This window comes from Myxine glutinosa, chromosome 14, assembly GCF_964187855.1.
Source record: "Myxine glutinosa chromosome 14, kmMyxGlut1.1, whole genome shotgun sequence".
In the NCBI taxonomy this organism is placed as follows: Eukaryota; Metazoa; Chordata; class Myxini; order Myxiniformes; family Myxinidae; genus Myxine; species Myxine glutinosa.
Window position 1 is genome coordinate 88,047,764 of NC_136274.1, and position 14,107 is coordinate 88,061,870.

General features: G+C 47.3%; 1 pseudogene across 1 annotated transcript in view; it reads left to right on the forward strand.

The window, feature by feature from the left end:
* Positions 1–6,193, forward strand: part of LOC137439295 (lariat debranching enzyme-like) — a 29,755-nt pseudogene extending 23,562 nt beyond the window's left edge. The window contains exon 11 of the transcript XR_013621330.1: positions 5,175–6,193. The product of XR_013621330.1 is annotated as a lariat debranching enzyme-like (transcript). The remainder of the gene's footprint in view (positions 1–5,174) is intronic.
* Positions 6,194–14,107: the final 7,914 nt, after the last annotated feature.

The following is a 14,107-nucleotide window of genomic DNA, read 5'->3' on the forward strand; positions in this document are numbered from 1 at the left end:
CTCCAAATGGATGACATGAAGGGGAGCACTAACACCGCCCCCGATCCCCTGTAAACGAACACTATCCCCCGTTGCCGTCTCCTCGGACCATGGCAAAATGCCTTCAAGCATTAAAGATTGATGTGCCCCTGTGTCCCTCAATATCCTAACCGGTTTCCGGTTAGTCGAGGCTCCATCCCGTGACACAAACCCCTCTGAAATAAATGGTTGGTAACCCTTTTGATGGCGGTTTCTCACAATGGCCATTGCATTTGGAGTCGTAGTAGTCGGACTCCGCTCTGGGTCTTCGCTTTTCATGCGGTAACAACTGGACATCAAGTGTCCAGGTTTCTTGCAAAAAGCGCAAGTAGGCCCGGAGGAAAAACTCGTGGTCTGCCTCGGGCCCCCCGAACTATAAGTTTGTCTTGGGCCCTCATCCCTCCGATTTCGAACCGGTGGGGTATCATAGTTGTCCCCATAATCATCTCGAGGCCGCCGCCATGTATGGTCGTTCTCCGCACCTGCTGTTCCCCACCTCCCCTGCGGAGATCTAGGCGAGGAGTTAGGTTCGTGGACCCCTATTCGGTGGGTTAAGGCATAATCATCTGCCATGGTGGCTGCGTCCCACAACTTTGGTACCTTCGTTTCCTGCAGGTACACTTTGATGTCCTCGTGGACACACTGCTGGAATTCCTCCACCAGGATCAAGTCCCGCAATTTCTCGAAGTCTTTCCCGACTCCTTTTGACTCACACCACCGATCAAACATGTTTTCTTTCACTCTGGCAAACTCCACATGGGTCTCACTCTCCCTCTTCCTGGCATTCCTGAATTTTTGCCTGTAAGCTTCCGGAACCAACTCATAGGCTTTGAGGATGTGCTTCTTCAGTACCTCATAATCTGCACATTGGTCTATTGGTAGCGCCGAATAAATTTCCTGAGCTTTCCCCACCAGCACACTTTGCACGAGTATGGTCCAGGCCTCCTCCGGCCAGTTTAATTGTCGAGCCACCTTCTCAAAGTGTGGAAAAAATTTTGCGACTTCTTTTTCACTGAACGGTGGAACCAGCCTCACATGTCTGCCCACATCCCAGGTTTTCTGGTTAGGTGTCGACCCCGTCAGCAAGGGTGGTGTCTCTCCCCGTTCTCTCATTAACTCCAGCTCCTTGAATTTGATTTCTTGCTGAAGCTCCATGTCACGTTCCTTTAATTCCCTTTCCGCTTTTCTCTCCTCTGCTTCGAGGTCCCTTGCAGCTCTCCTTTCCTCTGCTTGTTCCTTTTCTCTTCTTTCCTGGAGTTCTCTTTCCACTCTCCTTTCCTCGGTTCTTTCTTGTGCTGTTTTCTCTTCCAACCTTTCCTGGAGTTCTCGTTCCACTCTCCTTTCCTCTGCTTTTTTGTCTTCTAACCTTTCCTGGAGTTCTCGTTCCACTCTCCTTTCCTCCGCTTGTTTCTCTTCCCTCCTCTCTTCTGCTTTCCTTTCTTCTCCTGCTCTTTCCTTTTCTGCTTTCCTTTCTTCTTCTTTAATCCGTTCCTGGCTCCGTAATTGCAACTCCAGTTTCCGGAGCTCAACGTCTTCTGGTTCTTCGGGTAGCCACTCCCAGGCTAACTCGTCCCATTTTCCTAATCCCACCATAGATTGTATCACCGTGGCCTGCAACTCTGCCTTCCTCAAATTAGTTCGGACCTCCAAGTTAAAATGTTTGGCCAATTTCAAGAGGTCCGACTTTAGCAACGCTCGGAACTGTGCCTCACTCGGTGTTACCCCAAAGTTCTGTGCCACAAACGCCATGGTGCCTATCGTTAACACCTGTTAACCTTCACCCAAGACTTTACCCCAATTTCTCAAAAAATTTTTTTTTTACCAATTAATAATTAATTAATAAATTTTAATTAATAAAAAATATTATTATTTTATTATTTTATACAATTTTAAATCCCGGACGTAGACCCAATTGCGAAACCGCAAATCGTAATTTGGACGAGCCCCCAATTCTGTTACGTGGTCCTCCCGGTAACTACCTGGTCTGGGTGATCCCCCGGACCGTGGGAGGGACCCCGCCAGAAAGATATATGGTTTATACGCTTTCGTAACGCAATCAATATGAATTCCGGTCAAGAAGAAACCCCACACCAAGGATCCGGAATAATCAATAATATATTCTCTGAGCAATCAACAACCATCCACAATGCACCGTCAATATTACAAAGGTATAAACTCATCTACACTAACTCTAAGATGGCCATCTTATATATTCCTCACGTGAGCCCCACTCCTGACTCCCTCCGTGGTCAATGTCTCTCACAATGTCTCTCGTCTCCGCACACGGGCGGTTGAACGAACCCCGGGCGGACGTGCTCCAAACGTGCCGTCTCGTACCGGGGACAGCTGCTGCAGCGCACCTCCTTGCCAAGCAACGGGGCAAAAACCCAGCGCGGCTTCCAACGCGCGCGAGGCCCCGAAGTGCGACCCGTACGCGTCCTTGTAGACGGGGCAAAACCGAGCGCGGTTTGTAACGCGTGCGAGGCTCCAAAGTGCGACCCGTACGCGTCCTTGTAGACGGGGCAAAACCGAGCGCGGTTTGTAACGCGCGCGCGGCCCAACGTGCGACCGCTTGGTTCCGTGCACGAACTCACGGGGACTTCACGTGTCCAAAGGTAATTACGCGGCCAGGTAACTCCTCTCGCCAAACGGGTTTCGGAACGCCTCTGTTTTCCGCGCAGCGCAAGGTCGATTCCACCTTCTGTCGTCGCGGGGCGAGGAAGAAGATTCCCCGTCCTTTTTCTCCTCGTGTCTTTTCTTCTTCCGTTTCCGGCCACTTCCGTTTCCGGCCACTGGTTCCGAAGGGCTCCTGACCCTCCAACCACAACAACTACACCACAACTTAATATACTACACACGGATAAGCAAAGACCTGAATGGTAATTCACATACATTCACATAAATATGTAACAACTTAAAAACACCCCCCTTGGGACATACACATGGGAGAGGTAGGTGCATACCGGAAGTTTGTTACGATTTCACAAAAGTTTGAGGGAGTAGTTCAGCGACAACACAGGACAGACAATGCATACGTGTATACAGTCACGTGAAAAAGTAAGTCCACCCCATGTAAAGTTTTTGACTTTTTCAACATATTTCAACATACAGCTATTTGATCTTCATTTCAACAATATTGACAGATAAAGGTGATATAATATAACAAACATCATGAAACATTTACATTTTGTAGTCCATTATATAATTTAAATAAACATAAATGCAAATTTCGCATGTGGAAAAAGTAAGTACACCCCTACATTTATCACTACTTCAAATACCTAAAATTAGAATCAGGTGCACCAACTCGGGTGCAAAAGATTAGAACATTGTTGGGGAGGATCTTGGAGGTACCTGTCTTATTTAAACCTCAGACATTTAGTTTGGTTTGCTCTTTGTTGTTGAAGTGTGCGGCGTCACCATGCCTCGATCAAAAGAGCTCTCTGAGGCCTTCAGAAAGAAGGTTATAGATGCCTACGAGTCTGGGAAGGGATTTAAAAAGATCTCCAAACAATTTGAAATCAATCATTCGACTGTCCGGAAAATCATCTACAAGTGGAGAAGATTCCAAACAACTGCAAGCTTGTTCAGGCCAGGCCGCCCCAGCAAGAGCAGACCGAAAGATGCTGAAAGAAGTCTCGAAGAACCCCAGAATGTCATCACGGGCCTCCAGGTAGCTCTTGCCACTGTTGATGTCAAAGTGCACGAGTCTACCATTAGAAAGAGGCTGCACAAATTTGATCTGCATGAGAGGTGTGCCAGGAGGAAACCTTTGCTGTCCAGAAAGAACATCAAGGCAAGATTAAAGTTCTGAACACTTAGGCAAAGACCTGAATCTGATCTGAATCCCAACAATCTGAACACTTAGGCAAAGACCAGCACTTCTGGAACAATATGCTCTGGACAGATGAGTCAAAGGTAGAGCTATTTGGCCACATTACCAGAAGACATGTTTGGCGAAAACCAAAGACAGCATTTGACCACAAGAACCTGATACCAACTGTGAAGCATGGTGGTGGAAATATTATGGTTTGGGGCAGCTTTGCTGCATCAGGGCCTGGGCAGCTCACCATCATATAATCCACTATGAATTCTTCATTGTATCAGAAGGTGCTTGAGGATAATGTGAGGCCATCTGCCGGAGAGTTGAAGCTCAACTGAAGGTGGACCCTTGCAACATGACAATGACCCTAAACATACCAGTAAATCCACCAACGAATAGCTGAAAAGAAAGAAATGGAGGGTTCTGGAATGGCCAAGTCAAAGCCCGGATCTAAACCCCATCGAGATGTTGTGGGGGATTTGAAACGAGCTGTGTATGCAAGAAACCCCTCAAACATCGCACAGCTGAAAGAATTCTGCATGGAGGAGTGGGCAAAAATTTCTCCCAGTCGATGTCAGAGACTGGTAGACAGTTATAAGAAATGCTGACTTGAGGTTGTTTCTGCCAAAGGGGGCAATACCACCTATTAGAGCCAAGGGTGTACTTACTTTTTCCACATGCGAAATTTGCATTTATGTTTATTTAAATTATACAATGGACTACAAAATGTAAATGTTTCATGATATTTGTTATATTATATCACCTTTATCTATCAATATTGTTGAAATGAAGATCAAATAGCTGTATGTTGAAATATGTTGAAAAAGTCAAAACTTTACATGGGGTGTACTTACTTTCTCACGTGACTGTATGTATATATGTATGTGTATATATGCACACTGACCTTATGACATGACACTGACGTCATGTGCATACATTATACCAACACATCACCTCAAAATTAGGAGGCATCCACGTGGTACTGAAGTCTTTGCAGACTGAGATTAAAGCTCCATGGTCACAGACACGAAAGCAGAGATGTCCATCTCTTCAATGCCACTTTTTCGATTGATTTTAATATTCCTGACTAATTTATCAGCAGGGCAGAGACTATGTGTTCGCGTGGCAGGCAACACGTTGCTAGCGGGTCATAGAGCAACCGCTGTGGTGGGACTTGATCTGTGCCTTGCTGCCTCATCAAGTTGGGGGGGGGGGGGGGGCGGTTGATCTGTGTATGGTATATATACACATACATGTATACTGTATTTGTATTTGGGTGCATTCAGTATCGATTCGAATTTCATTTTCTTTCTTCTCTTGCATCTCATCTCAGATTCTGCTTTGAACATCCTGCCAAGCCCCGTGCCTTTGCACAATTCCACCCCATCTAAGGTTTTCAGCTCTTTCCTCAGCACAGCCCCGTCCTCTTTCCTCGACGATTCAGTCCAGTCCGGCAATGCCTTTAGCTCGTGCTGCAGTCCTGTCTCGCGCGATTTGGGCGAGACCGAGGACTCCATGGAGTCCGAGGAACCGGATCAGACCAAGAGTTCTGGGGGCTCTGGGGGTAAGCGTGTTGGTGTGAGCGATGAGCATTCAGGGGAGCGCAAGATCAAGCGCCGAAATCGGGACGTTTATGCCTCGCAAGACTACGACTAGCTCTTAAATACAGAGAACATGAAAATGCTTGCTTTGTAAAATGTTTTTATTACTGTGTTCATTTTATTTTGGACAGTTGAGGCAAAAAAAGAAGAAAAAAAACCATTGTGGATGGAAAGGGTGACCGTGTACATAGCATGATGGTGTTGCTGAGCAAATGACTGCAACAACAACACAATATGCATTTAAGGCCATTTTCCCTGCTAGAGCAGGGGTTAGCCTTGCGGTCCCCATGACAATCTTCTCCATTTTGCCCTATTTTCTGCATCTCTCCTTGTTAACCCCCTTGCCCGCATTTCTTCTTCCACCATCTTTAGCCAAGTCTTTCTCGGTCTTCCCCGTCCTCTACTTCCTTCTGCATTAATTTCCATCACTCTTCTCAACCAGTCACTTTCATCCTTCCTCAACACATGACCAAACCATCTCAACCTGTTCCTCTTCACAGCATCAATCACAGGCAATATTCCCATCATCTTTCGCAATTCATCATTTGTCTTCCTCTCTCTCAACGATACTCCGCACATCAATCGAACCATTCACATTTCCACCCTTTCCAGCCTTCGTTGCTGCTCTACGTTCATTACCCATGTCTCGCTCCCATAAATCATAACACTTCTCACACATGCAGCATACACCTTTCCCTTCAGCTTCAGCGACACTCTCGTCCTCATCAGCACGCCACTCGGTTCCCGAAACTTCTTCCATGCACATCTCACTCGAGCAACCATTGCTGAGTCTGATCCACGGTCTCCATTCAGCATGTCTCCGAGGTAGCAAAATGTTTTCACACCTTCCAGCTTCATGCCGTCTCCAAGATCCAACTCAACATTTCCTCCATCTGCAGCTCCCTCTGTGCACACCTTACATTTGAATGTAGCTGCCACACTGGCAAATGACCCTCTCAGACCACGACATTTTTGATGAACCCACTCAGCGCACATTGTACATTGAATGGAGTTCACTCCGACACCCTTCCTGCACACAGCACACGGCCACTTCCCAGTTCTTTCCACCTCACCACATGCTTTACCACTTGCCATCACCTTCGTCTTTCCGATATTCACCTTCAGACCTTTTGTCTCCATATATTCCTTCCACTTGTTCATCTTTTCCTTCAGTCCATCCATACTTTCCGCAATCAACACCAGATCATCTGCATACAACAACTCCCATGGTAAACCCTCCTTTATGTTCTGAGCCAGCACCTCCATCACAGCTACAAATAGTAGTGGACTTAGTACCGACCCCTGATGCACTCCCACCTTCACCTCAAACTCACCACTGTTCCCATCCTTCGTCCTTACAGCTGTGTGCGCTCTTTTGTACATTGCCATCACTACTCTGATAAACCATTCCTCCACTCCTAACTTCCTCAATGCCCATGTCAATACTTTGCGTGGAACCCTATCGAATGCTTTCTCCAGATCAACAAACCCAAAAAACAACTTCTTCCTCTTCTCCATGTACTTCTCCTGCAACTGCCTCACAATGAAAAGCGCATCTGTCGTTCCTCTTCCTGGCATATATCCAAACTGCATTTTGTCGTTCTTCACTTTCTTCCTTATCCTCCTCTCCAACACCCTTTCCAATACCTTCATTCCATGCTCCAATAACTTTATCGCTCGGTACGAGCCACTCTCCAGAGGGTCACCTTTCCCCTTGTATAGAGGGACGAGGGTACTCAGTTCCCAGTCCACTGGAATGCGGCCCTCTTTCACCACCAGATTACAGATCTCTGTCATTCTCTTCACACCCCAACTTCCTGCTGCCTTCAACATATCTCCCACAACTCCCGTCGGCCCTCCCGCTTTTTCACTCTTCATTGCTTTTATCGCTTCCTCAACTTCCTTCTCAGTTATCGTCTCTGCCGGTCCTAAAACTGGGTTACTCTCTATGTTACCATCCCATTCATTCTCTGTATTCAACAGCATTTCCATATATCTTTTCCATCTTCCTTTCATTCCATCTGGGTCGACAACGATTTGTCCCACTTCATCCTTCAAGCAACTCACCCCCATCACATCACACCTCTTTCGCTATGTGCTTTGCAATCCTGAATACTGCTTTCTGACCCTCTTCCGAATCCAAGCGTTCTCCGAACATTTCCTACATGCCTCCTGCGCCTTTGCTACCTCTTTCTTTGCAGCCTTCCTGGCTGCCTTATAACTTTCATGCTCTGCTGTTTCTGCTCCCGTACCCTTCGCCTTCTGCCACTCCTTGAACTTCTTCCTCTTCTCGTCAATCCTCTTTCCAACTTCATCATCTCACCACCATGTTTCCGAGTGCCTCGATGGTCCTTTTGTCCATCCACATACCTCACCAATGGCTCCCAACAGACTAGCTTTCATTGACATCCAACCACTTTCAAGCTCAACCACATTATCCTCTACCCTACTCAGCCTCTCTTTTAATGCCTCCCTTACTGTCACCTCTTTCAACCTCCACACCTTCATTCTTGGTTGGTACTTCACCCGCCGAGCTCTCCTCGCACGTTTCACCCTTATGTCGCAGACAACCAAGTGGTGCTGTGAAACAGCCTCCTCCCCCGGGATCACCTTTGTGTCCCAGAGGTGCGCCCTATCTCGCCTACGCACCATCAGGTAGTCAACGGTTGTCGTCGACCCACCTGACGTGTATGTAACAAGCTTATTATCCTCTTTCTGGAACTGAGCATTACAAATCAACAAATCAGCTCCATCAGCAAACTCCAAAATCCTTTCACCTTCTCCATTTCTCACACCATATCCGTAACCCCCATGAACTTCCTCAAAACCATCCATACTCCTTCCCACATGTCCATTCAGGTCTCCTCTCACCACAACAACTTCCTCATCTTTCACGTTTTCCATCAGCTTCTCTATCGCACACCAGAACTTGTCCTTCTCTTCATTGCTTCGACCAACCTGCGGAGCATATCCCGAGATGACGTTCACCAAGAGCTTTCCAATCGTCATTTTCACCATCATCAACCTATCACTCACTCTAGTCACACTCGCCACACTGTCTACAAACTCCTCAGAAAACAGGACACCAACACCATTCACGCCCTCCGGGCACCCTTACCACGCAAACTTGTATTTCTGTCCCTGCCTACCCTTCACCATTCTCACACCACTTCCCTTCCATCTCGTCTCTTGCACACAACATATGTCCACTCTTCTTCTGACCAATACTTCCACCACTTCTCCTGATCTCCCTGTCATTGTCCCTACATTCCATGTCCCAAACCTCAGAAACCGATCTCGACTTCGGGCTGCACCCTGCCCTGCCCATATGTAGTTGTAATTGTCATGGTTCTCTTTTTTGAGGCAATATTTTTTATGGCCGGATTCCCTTCCTGACGCCAACCCTCTTAGTCGTCTCTTACGACACGCAGGGATACGGTGTACCTATTCTGACCAGGGTACACACTGGGAAACGTTTAAAACATGGAAATTTGGGGGGGGGGGGGGTGGGGGGAGGGCGGAGGGGCGGCGTCAGCATCACGGCTGCGGTTTAAACATATTCCAACAATATCCAAACAGAACCATGAAAACCATGAAAAACAATCTGGGAAAAGTCTCCAAGCGAGAACGTGGATTTGAGAAAGAAGGAGCAGAGGTGGAAGAAAAACGAGATACAGGGGGCGGGGCACCAGTTGAGACGAGGAGGAGAGCGAACAAACATGTCCGGGAGGAGAGAAAGAATCAATATAGAATTATTTGTCTAGGGAGGTGAGGTGAGGGGGAGAAAATAAAATAAAAGAAACGAGCAATACAGTGAAGGAAAGAACCCAAATCGACAAAACACCGACGGGGGGAGGGAAGCCCCAAGTTACCAGGCCGCGCACGAGGTACGACCCAGAAAACGATTAACTACACACAAGTTTGTACGAATTACAAACCAATACCAACCAGAAACACACAATAACACGTACACAGCAAAATAACCAGTGGAAATTTGACAAAGACAAGAATGGGAAAACACTTAAACTTCAATGCCGTGGAGAGCTCGAAGTACGCTTCACTCGCCCGAGGAACCGGACTTCGGCTTCAGCCAGAGGAACCGGCTGAGCAAATGACTGCGTTGCCTCGTATTTTAGAGCATTGTTTATTTTTAGGTTTACTCTCCATGAAATGGAGAGGAAACCTATTTTTACTGCTAGAGTTTTTCTTATTAGGTTTACTCTCCATGAAATTGAGAGGAAACCTATTAATTACTGCTAGAGTTTTTCTTATTAGGTTTACTCTCCATGAAATCCATGAAATGGGATTTTTTCCCCAGATGCTCAGTTAAAAAAACTCAGATTGCAAAAAATTTCGAAGTCATTCGTCACATGGTTCGGCCGCCATCTTGTTTTTCGTGAAAAAACACAAAAAACCCTTTTTCTCCGCAACGGCTGAACGGATCGAGCCCAAACTTGGCATGCGTATTCGCATACCCATGACGAACAAAAAAGTCAATCAGCACGACGTCATCCGACACATGGTTTCAGAGTTATAACGTTTTAAAGCTCAAACTAGAAATGGTATCACCTCTATAATTTGTGGATATCGAGTGGAAACTTTACACAAATGTTCCTCATGGGGGGATGTTTCAATGTTACTTGAGACGTTTTGATAAGTCACATGGTTTGGCCGCAATAAATAATTGAAGTTAAATTTTAAAAAGCTTGTAACTCTTGAACCACTGCATGGATCGACTTGAATTTTTAATGCAATGTAGCTCTCATAAAGCGGAAGAAGTGTGCAAAATTTCAAAATGATTGGATGTACGGTCTCGAAGCTATCTATATAATAATAGCGTAAGGACTCGACTTTGTTATCCCTTTTACGCCGCACCCAGTGACCCGATGCCCACGGCACTAATGGATTTACGATCTACGAACCGCGCTCTTTGTTTATCACGTACAGCCATACTCGAAAAATCTGAATTAGCCGACGGTGTGGCCCAAAAGCATCCGATTAACTGCCAATACGACGCCATCTTACGGCGCCATCGTATTGGCGTCTGCTGGGCGAAGGCGAAGCAAGCCGTCCGCTGATTGGACAGGCGAAGGCGAAAGCAAGCCGTCCACTGAGTGGACAATCCAGAACATGCATTTGTGCCGGTGTCGGCGATCGTTGTTCATATATGCACTCTTCATTCTCATCTTTCTTCCTAACTCTTACTCGGACAAGCAAATCCCCTATGCCATCCGTAATGGTACACTCTATCCATACACCACATCCTCCCTTCCGTGGATGTTCCACGGGTTTCGGCGAGTAAGTCTTTATTGTTGAAAGAAGAAGAAACACACCGTTTTGTCCTTCCAGAACGTGATCACGATAACGCGATCTCTCGCGGTCATTTCAACCTCAAATGAAATTCCAATTGCAGATTTGTCAATATATATATATATATTTTTTGTATTTTTTTTTTTGGTATACAAGGTCGAGGCTCGTGAAAGAGCGAACATTAATCACACAGAAAGACAAACCGACACATAAAACATATAACATCGGGAGCGGTAGACAAGATGGGGAGAGAGGGGGAAGGACACAAACACAACATTTGAGAGCAGGGACCGAGAGACATGGAGACATCTGAGATCTGAGAGAGGGCGAGGGCTTTGGGGGTGAGGGGGGCATGGGAAGGGTGCGGTGGGAGAGGTTTAAAACATATGGACACTGCCAGGACTTCCAGGAAAGAAGTTGGAATTTCAAACAAGGTGGATCTGGGGTGAATTAGCGGGGGTAGAAAAGATCAAGGTTTTGGATGGGGGAAGATAAGAGATGGTGGTGAACAGCTGTTTTAAAGACCTGGAGGGAGGAGTGGGGTGGGATTGAAGGGAGTGACGGAGTTTGTTCCAGAGGCGGGAGAAAAGAGGAATGAAAGAGTGAAGGTGAGCAGAGAGCCGAGATTTCGGCAGTTTAACCATCAGAGGGTTGCTGGCAGATCTTGTGCGACCTGTAGGAATATTTGGGGGACAGAGCACAGAGAGAGCTGGGGGTGCAAGGCCAGAGAGGAGTCGGTAGAAGACAGAAAGACCACCTACCTGCCTGCGGTGAGGGAGTGAAAGGCCCTCAGAGATAGCTTCATCGCGGGAGATTCCAATAATTCTGAAAGCTTTGGTTTCAACAGCGTGAAGCCGAGCTAGGTGTGAGGCAGGAGCACCGGCCCATAGGGGAGAACAGTATTCCATTGAGCTGCGGATGAAAGCCTTGTATGTGGTGAGGAGCTCAGGTGTGCCGAGGAAGGACTTCGCACGACGGAGGATGCCCAGTCGGCGACTGGCTTTGGAGGCCAGCTTGGAAATGTGGTTTTCCCAAGAAAGATCATGGCAGATAGTGAGACCCAAAAGCTTGAGCGACAGAACTTCTTGGAGAGGATTGTTGAGAAAGTAGATGGGAGGGTTGTCCATTCGATCTTTTCGGAGAGACATAGTAAGAGTGTGAGATTTGTCAGGATTGAAAGACATGTTCCACTTGTTTGACCAGTCTGTGATTTTGTCCAAGTCTTCAGAGAGTGAGGAGGCTGCAGACTGCCGATCTGAGGGAAGAGGAATGGAGCGGCAGAGAGTGGAGTCATCAGCAAAGAGATAGAGAGGATTTTCAAGAGAGTCAGAGAGATCATTGATGAAGACCAGAAAAAGCATGGGGCCCAGAACACTGACTGCCTTGGGGAACTCCAGCCTGAACAGGAAGAGGAGATGAGAGAAACCCATTCAGGGCCACACGTTGACGACGACTAGAGAGGAAGTCCGCCATCCATGCGTGGAGATTTCCATGGATACCAAAGGAGGAGAGTTTGGTGAGCAGAGCGGGGTGCCAGACCGTGTCGAAGGCACGTGATATGTCGAGGGAGACAGCTCTAATTTCCTGTTTGGCATTGAGGACCTCCATCCATTGTTGAGACAGCAGAAGCAGCATGTCCAGAGTAGAGTGACCTGGTCTGAAACCAAATTGATGATCAGAGATCAAGCCATTGGAGAAGAGGAAATATTTCATATCCGAAGCAATGATGGATTCCATGACTTTGCTGATAATTGGGAGAAGCCTGATTGGTCTGTAGTTGCTAGGATCTGTTTTTGCACCTTTTTTGTGCAAAGCGGTGATGTTGGCTGATTTCCAAGCAGATGGCAGTTGACCTTGAGCAAAAGAGAGGGTGAAGAGAACAGAGAGAGGGTGAGATAGAGTGGCAGAGCAGGATTTTAGGACCCGTGGGCTGATGCCGTCGGGTCCAGTTGCAGAATCAGAGTCGAGGGTTGACAGAAACTTTTCCACCTTGTCAGGAGGAAAGGACACGGAGTCCAGGAGCAGCAGGGTACGACTGGGTATGGTGGGTACAGAGAGGGATGGGTTTGGGACACAAGATTTAGAGGCAAAGACAGAGTTGAGGCATTCAGCTTTTTCACGTGCGGAGTCAGCTGTGTAGCCGTTTGAGGTAAGGGATGGGATGGAGGGGGAACAAACACCAGAAACAGATTTGACCAGATGCCACCAGGATTTGGAAGAGGGAGACAGATGAGAGAGTTCGGTCTTGAGAACGGAGAGATATTGTTTCCTGGCTCTCCTGAGGGTGGACACACACTTGTTTCGGGCTTTGTGAAAGGAAATGAGATTTCCTTCCGTTGGATTTGCTTTCCAGGAGACTAAGGCAAGTTGTTTCTGGGCAACAGCCTCACCACAAGATTCCGTGTACCATGGATGGGAGGAAGGGTATGACAACTGAAGACGAGATGGGATAAATCTGTGCATGAGAGAGAGCAATTTACTTTGGAAGAATTCCCAGGATGAGTTGATGTCAGAGGTGGTTGAGATGGGAGACCTGTCCAGATGATTGATGGCTGCTTGAAGACCGTGCCAGTTGGCCTGAGTGAAATGCCAGACTCGTCGACGCTGAGCAGGCTCCCTGAGGATGGTCAGAGAGATGTCCACTTTAACAAGGACATGATCAGATGATCCGATTGGAGCAGAAGAAGAGCAGCAGACATTTTCAGGGAAGTTAGTCATAACCAAGTCCAGAAGAGAAGATGTTCCGTTGACTGAGATCCGGGTCGGGAAATTGACAGATTGTGTCAGTCCCAGTGAGTCGCAGAAGTCCTTTGCTGATGAGCCATGGCTGGTGAGAGAGGTACCCACACCCAGCCAACTGGCATGATGACAGTTGAAATCACCACATATGAGGAAGCGAGAGTTGGGATGAGTAGATAGAAGTTGGTCCATATTATCAGACAGCGAGATGTAGATGGAGTCATCACTGTTTGGTGGACGGTACAACACACATATGAACAAGAGGTGGGAGCGAAGGGGAAGCCGTAGCCAGAGGTATTCCTGGGGGTGAGGTGGAGAGAGTGCAGTGCAGGGCGAGTGAGGAAGAGAGTTTTTGATAAAGATAGCAACCCCACCTCCAGGACGAGGCTCAGGTCTATCATACCAGAGGAGGGAGTAGCCCGGGAGAGATACTAAGGAATCAGAGACATCATAAAGGAGGAAAGTTTCTGTTAAGCAGATCACGTCTGGTTTGACAGAAGCAACCTGTATGGAGAGATCAGTTAAGTTTGAACGAAGGCCCCGGATGTTTGAGGTCCATACCGTTAATGAAGAGGAAGGGGGAGCATCAGATACAGAACAGGGGGTAGGAGGGGTA